The sequence below is a fragment of the Haliotis rubra genome, unplaced genomic scaffold (genome assembly GCF_003918875.1).
Source record: "Haliotis rubra isolate DU_JTF1 unplaced genomic scaffold, ASM391887v1 Scf191, whole genome shotgun sequence".
NCBI lineage: Eukaryota > Metazoa > Mollusca > Gastropoda > Lepetellida > Haliotidae > Haliotis > Haliotis rubra.
Genome location: NW_025765903.1, coordinates 1,084,788 through 1,096,682, shown reverse-complemented (window position 1 = coordinate 1,096,682; position 11,895 = coordinate 1,084,788). Strand labels below are relative to the sequence as shown.

The window sequence follows — 11,895 nt, the reverse complement described above, 5'->3', positions numbered from 1 at the left end:
ACACACACACACACAGACACAGATACACATGTTGTATCCTGACTTTTTCTCATTTTTCTCACGGGTAAATTCAACATTTGTCATCATCAAAATCAAGTGATGGTAGCTAGTATGAACAATAGATTATGCATGAGGCTCAACATTAGCCATCAATTGTCATGTTGATCCATTGCAGTGAAAATACAGTTCACTTGCAGAAATGCACGAGGGTTTGATGAATAATTCAGTCAATTTACCACAAAACTCCCCAGTGAGAACGAATATTTTTACAGCATACATATTACAAGAGAACGACTGTTAGACCCGGTCAAACAGAGACTAAAATATGATACATTTGTTTTAAGAGTTGAGTATTCATGTTGCCATGTATTGATTAATTCAGTACTACTGTTGCCATAAAATTACTTAGTGGAGACAGAACAATTTAATCATGTGAAACAGATCACGGGAAGAGAATCAGCAGAGGGACGAGTAGCTGGTCAATAGATCCATTTAGATGAAGCGGGTCAGGCTCAGACAGTTAAAAAAGATACCCCCACCATTCGTAGATTAGTGCGGTTTGAACCGACTATGTATCTCGAGTCGAACCTCGGTCGTTCCACATCCACATTCTGCGACGAACGTTTCCTGTCTTATCCTATCCAAGAAGCATCATACTGAGAGATGGACTGAACTGGACTGAACTGAACTGAATCGAAGTGAACTTTATTTACACTCCTGCGCGTTCTGCGGCATTAGAGGAACATGATTACATCATTATTATGTACAACTTATATATGTATGATACACAAAATGGTAATATATACACATCGGTTGTTTTGCAAGAACAAACTATATGTGTACATGCATTTAACCAGTTGAATCAACTCATGCATTATTTGGGGCGGTGGGGTAGTCTAGTGGTTAAAGCGTTCGCTCGTCGCGCTCAAGACCCGGGTTCGATTCTCAACATAGATACAATGTTTGAAGCTCATTTCTGGTATCCCCGCCTTGATGTTGATAGAATATTGCTAAAAGCGGCGTAAAACTAAACTCACTCACTCATGCATCATTTGTTTTTTCTGCATTGGGCGTTTCTTAAAAATGAGACATTATTATTTCGCAAACTATTGCTAATTACCTAACTGTTCCTAGTTAAACAGTGAAACAATTGAATTATTTTGTGCACACTCGGGTTCCTACAGATGTTGATATATATTTTTTACGACCAAGGTAGGGCCAATAAACAGAAAGTGAAAGTCATCTCCGGTATCGTTTGAATAACAAAGAGACACGGTAATGCTTTGTGAGTATGAAACCTGCGTTGTGTCCTTGATGAATGTACCTAGCTACATAACGATTAAGTTTGACGTCACAGTCAGGACACCGTTGATCAAACTAACCATTAGCAATAGGACGTCTACGTGTAAGGTAACTGTTGAAGGTATCCCGGGCATCAACAAGCTCAATTACTTTCTGAGGGAGATGGCACCCTCAACCAAGTCGCGACAGTTCTCGTCGCATGATATATGTGATTCTTATTTACCACACAGTTTGTACAGGGGGAAGTCAGCTGATTGGTCCTCTCTTCCGGACTGTCGGCTTTAACTCATTAACCAGTTAACATTAATCACCTGCTTGTTTCTCTAGCTTCCTAGATGAATAAATATGTAGACTATTCTCCTGGTGGTGTACATAACCAACATATGCCAAGATTTTTCGTCAGTCAGGTGAGATGAGGTGAAATTGGGTTTTACGTCGTGCTTGAGAATATATCGCTCGTATGACGACGTGCATGCGTGTGTATGTGTATCTGCGGCTGCTTGTACTAGCCCAGACGCAAGCTGGTTTTATAGTGCTAGCCCACTGAGATACCATACCGCAGTGAAGCATGATTACCCCACTCAGACACATTATACTGACTCCGAGCCGACCAGTTTTTGTTGTACACATTTATGCCGAGCGCCAAGCAGGAACCAACAAGTACCATATCTTAACGTCTTTTGGTATGATGCGGCCGGGGATCGAACCCGTGACCTTCCGCTCTCCGGGCGGACGCTCTAACCACTGCACCACGGAGGCGGTTTCTTCAGTCAAAACCAAGCAGAATAAGCTTATTGTCTTTAAGAAATTATTAATCACTCTAAAAGCGTTCTTTAATCATTCCGTTATCTGGTTATCGACAACAACAGATTCAATCAGAGGCTACCGAATGTGGCTGCTCGTTAACATCCAGGTTATAATTGATACATGTATCCTAATTGTGATGATCGTTGTTTGTGACGTCATAACGAGATTGTCTGACCCAAGCAGTATAACATATACAACACCGTCATAATAGCTTGATAATTACCGTGTGAGGCTTAAAGAACGAAAAGACAAACAAACCATTGTTTATTTGAATAGATTTGATAGATACAAAAAAGCATAACCATTAAAAGTGAGTGAGTGGGTTTAGTTTTACGCTATATATTCCAGCTATATGGCGGAGGTCTGTAAATAATTGAGTCTCGACCAAGTCATTCCAGTGATCAACAGCATGAGCATCGATCTACGCAACTGGGAACCGATGACCTGTGCAAACAAGTCAGCGAACCTGACCACCCGATCCCGTTAGTTGCCTCTTACGAAGAGCATTGGTTACTGAAGACTCACTCTAACCCGGATCTTCACGGGGCCATGACCATGTTATAGGGACTTATTCAGGACAGCCATCGTCCAAATATTTAAAAAATCCAAAACTATGTAGTCAAGACATGTGAGACTTTATTGTAATATATATATGACGCTAACCTGTATTCTTAATCACTACTGTACATCCTTATCACTACCGCATTGTAAATTGACTTGTCAGCCCGTTAATTATTGTATAAGACATTTATAACCTTCATTGGTAATCCCCCTTGGCCGTGTCTGCCATCACATCAACTGGTCAAGGAAGTGCTATATATTGTTTTTCTGTCTGTCCATTGATGAGTCGTCGCCTGTCAATTGTTGTCAAAAACTGTATATATACTTAGTATGCTCACATCTAGACAGTGAAGGAAAACAGAGTACGAGTTCGGTATTCCGACTGTCTGTAGGGACGACCACGAGCAGGATAATGCCGCTCGTAGGAAACGCCCTGGGGTTGAACAGGTACTCCGCTCACCTCGCTCATGTCTTGTGTGTTTGTTTGTCATGTACTAAAGACGTTTGAACTCAACTATGCCTTCGTCTTCATCAACGCACATTTATCTTAACATGAGCTAATTCCCCAGTTGACGTATAACCACGCGTTGACAACCATTTAAATCGCGTCAAACACGTTACGTATATTGTTTCCTTGTTCGAGAGTGTCCTCTGTTCACAAATGTTACTCCTCCATCATCTCACAGGCAGTTTGGGTTGGGGGCGGTCGGGTAGGCTAGTGGTTATAGCGTTCGCTCGACACCCCGCAGACCCGGCTTCGATTCCTCACATGGCCGCGGGTACAGTGTGTGAATCCTATTTCTGGTGTCCCCCGCAGTGATATTGTTGGAATATTGCTTAAAGCTGCGTAAAAGAGAGCTTTTACCACTAGGCTACCGCCCCAGGACTGTCGTGACCTACGCGACCCGGTCACTATAACGCGCTGACGAGATCATGTTCCTCATGAGACAAAGGCAATGGTACCCATTACCGGAAAATGGATCATTTCATTAATTGTTAAATTTTGCCTTTCCATATTGATCACATCTCACTCTTGCTTGTCGTTGTATTACACCTGTTTTACGAGAAAATATCTTCAGGGACTATCATGTGATAATGTTTTCAAATAAATCATATGCACACACAAGAAGGCTCGAATAAACTATTAAACATAATGGCTGTGAGTCAGTGAGTGAGATAAAGTATGACGTCAAATGTTTATCATTCAACGCTCCCGATCAGGCGTTTGCGGAGCTTCATGTCAACATAGTTTGAAACCAGTACAAATCTACGACAGCCTAGCTGTGTCATCTCTAGTGTCACGACATTCTGACAGGACAAAGATTACTTTACACAGATTGAGAATCTGAACGAGAAAACTTATGTCATCTCTCGCTTTACGACGTCGTGTGGTCGTACCGTAACGATATCAAACATGACGATGCAAAATGAAATGTGTCCCAGTTCAGCTTCCATACAATACTTAACGTTTCTCCACGCTGAGTCGCAATTGTTGACGCAATGTTTATTTTTGCTGTCACCGACCACGTGGATGTGCATCGCGAACTGTTGAAACAAGCTACATTTACTTGTCAAGTTGTATGAAGTTTAAATAGTTGGGCCTTTTTATAATACACTGGCTTTACAGTCTTTGCTTCCCAAACATGGGGTCGCCATCCTCGATAATCAGGGGCATTTTATCCCATTTGATGTTATATACCCTGGATCCAATCGCCAACATTGCTTCATTCACACCTCCATCCCCCTGTCTCTGCCTGTTGCCTAGGATACACAGGTACACAGTAGGTGCATGAAAGAGTTCTTCTCCCGGTATAACCCCGCAATTTATACTTTCCTTTATTCAAAAATAAAAAAAATACCAAAATTAAAAAAAATATAAAAAAATGAAATGGTTCCTACTAATGTGGGCTTGTTTTATTATCAATACTTAACTGAAATTGTCAACAAACGTATAAGAATGACTCAAACGCTAAGTTGACTTCGTTGACACAATCATGTCGGTTCCCACTTGCGCAGATCGATGCTGATGCTGTTGATTACTGGATTGTCTGGTCCACACTCGATTATTTACAGACCGCCGCCATACAGCTGGAATATTACTGAGTGCGGCGCAAAACACAAATTACTCACTCACTCAAACGCTAAGTATTATGTTGGTTGGTTTGTTTGTTCTTTAACGCCACACTCTGCAATATCCATCCATCCATCCATCCATCCATCCATCCATCCAACCATACGTATACGTACATACGTACATACATAAGTATACATACACATCCATCCATACATGTACGTACATGCGGATGGATGGTTGGGTGTGTGCGTATGGATGGATGGATGGAAGGATGAATGGATGAATGGATGACATTCGTGACTGATATCATCACCAGTAAGCCACGCATGACCTAGTCGCATTAACCTGTCCTACACATTTGCTACTTGACAAACAGGTGGTAGAGGAACCCAACACTGACCTGTAACTGGCCACATGTCTCGCCAAGAGGAATCATTCGCTACCCCAGATGTAGTCTCGAAGCCTAGACGTCACATCAGTGACACTGAATCGTTATATCTGTAAATGAGAGTGAGTGAGTGAGTGAGTGAGTTTGGTTTTACGCCGCTGTTAGCAATATTCCAGCAATATCACGGCGGGGGACACCAGAAATGAGCTTCAAACAATGTACCCATGTGGGGATTCGAACCCGGGTCTTCGGCGTAACGAGCGAACGCTTTAACCACTAGGCTACCCCACCGCCCATCTGTAAATGAGGTACTGACAAGAGAGAATTATGTATCTAGCGTATCTGCAATGTACAACGGCTCGATCCACTCTCTTCTCTCTCAGTTTTATTCCTCAAAACAAAAGATTTGAAACATCAACTTATATACCAAATCATTCACCAAGAAGTGCGTAACTTCAACTGATGTACCAAATCACCCTCCAAAACGACCATGTTTCACAGTTTACTCATCGGTCGTGACAGCAGTACATATTCCAAATCACTTTCAAAGACCATATCTGACAGCTAACAGCTCTACTAATCATCCTCAAAGACCATTTAACACCTACCGTATTTAGTTAAATATCAACTCTAACACCATATCTACCTTTTTCAGAACAACCAGCAAGCCCTGTCAACGATTTTAATTTCAGACCTGAGGACTTATGATATGTCTAGACTTTTCGGAAACAAATTTTAATAATGTTTCTTTTTTTCCAAAAGTTGGCTTCAAGAATCTATGTAACAAATAATGTTTCTACCAAAACATCATCCGATATACAAACCCTCTCCATGTTTAACATCAACAGTTATACAAAACGTCATCGCCTAGAGGAATGTTATCCCGTCATGCAACAGATTTACAATCAACATGTCGTCCACGTGTCATGGAAGGACCGGTACCCTTGTTCCTACTGGACATCAGCTGCCTGTGTATGTAAATAGTTCAAGGTTAGAGTGAGCTACAGTACCTCCCCACCACCCCCACACGCTGCCCCGCACCGGGTCAACCTAGTGTCCCACATATGCACACCAATATTGTGAAACTATTGACAGATCTTATGACGTCAGGGGTCAACTGAGGAGGTACTACTATTCGGGGAAAATATTTGCACACTCGCTTTACTTGGAAGCCCGGATGAACACCAGCGTTGAAACGGTGTCCGGTTTCAGGGGATTGTCACGCATAGGCGGGACGGGAGTAAGTGAATGAGTATGGTTTTAAGCCGCTTTTTTCGGCGTGACGACCCGTGAAGATCCGGGTTATAATTGATCTTCAGCAACTCATGCTTGTCGTAAGAGGCGTCTAACGGGATCGGGTGGATGACTTGGATGACACATGTCATCTTATTCCAAATTCGTAGACCGATGCTAATGATGTTGATCACTGGATTGTCTTTTATCAGATTCGATTATTTACAGACCGCCGCTATATAGCTGGAATATTGCGGAGTGCGGTGTATAACTAAACTCACTCACTCACTTCGGCGTGACGAGCGAGCGCTTTATCCACAAGGCTATCCCACCGCCCCATTTGTTGACGGCACACACAGATAGACAGACTACCCTTACTAACGATGATTGTCATCATCATCATCATCATCAAAGTATTGTTTACTTCTTATTACGGCGAGGAACGACACTGTCGTGAACACGGTTTAACCGCAAGTGTCTTTCCGAAAATATTCAGAAGCGTTTTCCCATTCAAGCTTTCAGAAATATCCAGAAGCGTTATACCTGTCAATCTTTTCAAAATATTCACAAGCATTTTCCCTTACAATCTTTCACAAACATTCACAAGCATTTTCACTTTCACAAATTTTCCTTACAGCATTTTCACTTCACAAAGTATTCACAAGCATTTTCCCTTACAATCTTTCAAAATATTCACAAGCATTTTCCCTTACAATCTTTCAAAATATTCACAAGCATTTTCCCTTACAATCTTTCAAAATATTCACAAGCATTTTCCCTTACAATCTTTCAAAATATTCACAAGCATTTTCCCTTACAATCTTTCAAAATATTCACAAGCATATTCCCATCTTTCAAAGCATTTTCCTTACAATCTTTCAAAATCGCAAGCATTTTCCCTTACAATCTTTCAAAATATTCACAAGCATTTTCCCTTACAATCTTTCAAAGTATTTGCAAGCATTTTCCCTTACAATCTATCAAAATATTCACAAGCATTTTCCCTTACAATCTTTCAAAGTATTCACAAGCATTTTCCCTTACAATCTTTCAAAATATTCACAAGCATTTTCCCTTACAATCGTTCAAAGTATTCGCAAGCATTTTCCCTAACAATCTTTCAAAATATTCACAAGCATTTTCCCTTACTGTCTTTCAAAATATTCACATCCCTTTCCCTGTATTCCAGAATATTCAGTAACGTACTCAGCAGTGTATTCACAATATCAAGAACGACTTTATCTTTTCAGCCGTCACAAGAAACAACTGGAAGTCTGAAAGATAACTGCTGATAACCAACTGGTAAACATCTTATGGTTTCACCGCGTCACTATGCGATTAGCTAAATAGTCGATAGTATTAAAGCAAACAGCACTTTCACCGTGATAATTGTCACCGGAAAATTACACAGTGTGAACAGCAGGTGTGTTTCTTATCAACGGTGTCCGCGTTCTCAGCAAGTTGATCTCCGTGAAGGTTTTAATCTTACAAAAGCGACACGTTTCGTGACGTCACGCATTCCGGGAGCGGTTGTGGCCAATCAGCGTTCAGAGACGGCCCACGTGCCTTTGAGTTGCCTCTACGTCGCCCGCTCAGTAGTTGCGGCTTGTGGAAATATGCAGATACGTACAGTGGGACATTGTGTCAATACTATAGCCGCGTGGTTTACCTGGGCTTAGGTCAAGCTGTGCCGCCCACAGCGGCCTTATTCAGACACCTGGAGTGTTTGGTTTACGTCAATGGGCTGCGTTTGAGCCATGCTCTCCGTTCTTCTGTTTACAATTGTTGCTTGCTTGTGTTCAAGGCCCAAGTCTGCTTTTTTGTTCTTTTAAACCAGTATCAGACATATTCCAGTCATACCAGGACGGAATGGAAAATAAGATTGGACAGGACACCCCGTTGCTTGATTGTATGATCTCCACGTGATGCGCGAGGATGTATTTTTTCACGCAACTTTGAACGAGTGAGTGAGTGAGTGAGTTTTTCGCGGCTCCAAACAGTACTTCAGCTATATCGAGCAGCTTCAGCTGTATGTGAAAGTAAGGTACGACGTGACGGGTGTAAGACTCACTTTGTCAAAGAACCTGACCATCCGATCCCCATTCTGCTCAAAAACAAACATGAGGCACTAGGAACTATCCTGGCCTGGGGACGTAGAACGAGTATAAGTAAACAAGCTGATAAGAATGAGCAGGGAGAATATTTCACTGCTATATAATGTGATGTTCTGTTAGTTTATTTTTGTTTTCTGATTCGTAATAACAAAGTGACAACTTTTTGACTCGAGTGAGTGAGTGAGTTAGGGGTTGACGCCACTTTGGCAGTATCCCAATGAAAACCTGAAGTCACGTCGGTGACGTTTACAGTTTAGTGGGGATAGTGCTGTCAAATTAACCCGGAAACATAATCGAGACGAATCGGGATTCGAACCCCAAATCATAAGTTTCTGGTGCATTCGTTTACTCGAGTTCATTTTTACATAGCTTTTAACATTATGCTCAAGGTCGGAAAATACGATACGTTTCAACTGTCCCAGGACTTCAGACACACGAAAGTAGTATTGAGTATAAGAAGCCGCAGCCATAGGCGCTGGAAGCTTGTAGGTAGAATTCTGTCCCTTTGTTGCCAGGATCCGCTGGTGTGGGGTCAAATTCAAGAACCGTTCCCATCATTGTCCTTCACCAAAGAGTAACACATCTACGTGCGACCGGTTTCTTTACACACACAATATGCTGTTACACTAAGACACAACTGAAACATTGTTAGAAGAGGTGATTAATAGTTAATCAATAAGTATTTTTTGTTCTTTGTGTCAGGGATTCGAGTTCAATTCCCAATTCGTAATTTTGCATTTTCTTTTTCTTTTTTTGTTTTGTTAATACAGTTCATACTTATAGATTATCAAATGGGTTGGTGGTAACGTCGTAGAGTGTTCGTCCATCCCGCTGATGACCTGGGTTCAAATCCCAACTAGCGTACAACTGTTGTGTGCAAGGATTCTTGGTGTCAGTTGGCACGACATGGTTATATTAGAGCTGGAAGGTCTAAAATATCCGAAACTCAAGAATTCGTCATTTTACTTTTAAACACCTCTGCCAATTCAAACTAAATGTCCAAGTATAAAGAGAATCATACGGAGAACGGCCATGTAAGACGTATTAAATCGGTCAGTTTATGTAGTTCATATGCACGTTGAAATGGACATATTTAAAGGTGAGCGAAGCCAGCACCAGTAAACATCAGTCCAAAAATTTGGCGCAAATATTTACATTATGAACTCAACAACACCAACAGGGAATTTGTTTATCAACGACATTTGACAACAATCGCCCAAACGCACCTGTTGATATTTACCTGGTTATCCAGCGCTATGCAAAACACGACCCGGAAGTTGCGTCGAGCGATACCAGCCACAGCGCCGCGCGATATAAACACAACACCGCAGTTCCCTCGCCACATCCTATCTGCAACAGCTTCTGACGCTGGCATGATCACTGTTGTCGAGTCATTCACCAACAAAACACAAACGTGGAATATCAAATTCGTTTGTACCAAAGAAAAGAATTTGTGAAAGATGAAAAGCCGAGTGAATTGGAAGAACGTTCTGTTGGCGCTGACCAAACGGGGTAAAGTGGACATGGCGGGTATTGTCAGTTTGGAAGGACAGACATTGGCATGTACGGGAAACTGGGACATAAAACCTTCGGAGATTCTTGGAATCACTGTGACAATTGGAAGTCCTTACCCCGCTATGACGAAAATCAAGTTCTTTAACACTCTTTTCACGTGTTTCCACCACAATGAATCTGGAACTATTATTGGTAGGTCGGAACATTTGATGCTTGTGGCGCACCAGACTAAGTCGTGTGTTTTAATTGGACTGAAAGACTCGGATGCTCCTGGGTCATGTATATATGAGATAACGGAACTTGGAAAACAGATTGATCTGAGAGGATTTTGATCCTGTGGAATAACCTTGTTCCAAGTCACTGCAGGTGAGAGCATGTGTCTTTTACAGTATTACGAAAGGTATGGCTGTGAATATCCGTTGAAAGCGGAGAGGATACAGTATTATGCAATGGGGACTGTTATATTGATTTACTTTTTCACCAGAGTAGATGCAGCAAGATCCATGGACTTGCAACAAAATCTGTGGAATTGCCTTAACGGTTGACATGGATTATCAGAAATCATTGAAGATACCGATAACAATGATGATGATTTAAACGCACAAATTTCTACACCACGGAGAGACATGGCACCACGGAGAGACATGGAGAGACAGCTCGAACGACATGGCAATATTACCCCACTACGGACCAGAGTGCATTCCCGTTGCATTCTCAACTTCCTGGGAAGAATCCATTTATATACGTGAACTTGGTTCTATTTGATCGTATCAATAGATACAGAAATCCGTCCGAGGAGACAAAGTGGACTTGTGGAGCGAGTTTGTATATTTAAGGTACTTTTACAGGTGATATTAACACCTTAAATTTATGACGTTTACACATCTGAAGGTATTCTTAATGATCTACTAGACACTCTTCACGCCGACTTGTAAAGTGCTGAGCGCCAAAGGAGTAGTGTTTTCAACGAGACACAAACAATGTGATGAGACTTATTCAATTTTAACCTATACATCTTAACTATATCGTGTTTTCTATATTACTATCTGTTGTTAACATCTAGTGTTTTGTCGTTAGCTATGCAAGATTTGCTTTGATCGTGAACCACATTCACGTTTCACAGGCAAAGTCTTAACATTTTGTAAGCTGATATTTTTTAGAATAAAACACTGAAATATTTCCCACTTTCTTTTATCTCCTACGACGGGGCTTAAGTCTGCCTGGGAACGGTGGAGCTCCCATTGTTTCCCATGTAATCCCTGCTAGTACGGCGTTTCTTGTAACGTACAGCCTTGGCGGCGGAAACAGAGAAAGGCCCGAATCAATGCGAGCCGTGACCGCTTCAATTAGCGTCGGACTTAATGTAATCTTCAAACATATACTTATGTACCGAAGGACCCTTTTTTTGGAAGGACAGCAGTTCCGGTCTGTATGGAAACAAGCTTATTGTTATTTTGATTATTGTTGTGTGACATTTCTGTTTATGAAGGTATTGAGTCGGAACCAAAACGGAAATGCAACGCTACAAATAGGATCATATGAGAAAGTATGAATTTACTGACGTTGTAAAAGTCGGTGAGAATGCGTTGTACAAGCTTCTACGCATATTTGATGTTATAAAAGTACTTTAAGGCTCTCAAAGCTTGGTGTCATTTGTAAATACACGTTTATAGTATAACTTGTCGGGCAAAATATATTATATACTTGTAAAGAGGATTTGACCAAAACGTAACTAGAATATAAAAGTTACGAAAATACAAAATAACACTGCAAACATAAGGTTCAAAACAAGTATAACACACCTATCAAATACACCACCATTTAGCGAGCGTTTTGTTTCACCCAAGTGACTGAGTTTGTAGTCTCTATATTTGTGTGTACTGACAAGAATATACTAGTAT

At 41.3% G+C, this 11,895-nt stretch overlaps 1 long non-coding RNA gene across 1 annotated transcript; it reads left to right on the top strand.

Annotated features, from left to right (window-relative positions):
* Positions 1 to 9,755: 9,755 nt before the first annotated feature.
* On the top strand, positions 9,756 to 11,173 carry LOC124274511. The gene is made up of 2 exons (XR_006897961.1): positions 9,756 to 10,360; positions 10,479 to 11,173. It is a non-coding gene; the product is annotated as an uncharacterized LOC124274511 (long non-coding RNA).
* The last annotated feature ends 722 nt before the right edge of the window (positions 11,174 to 11,895 follow it).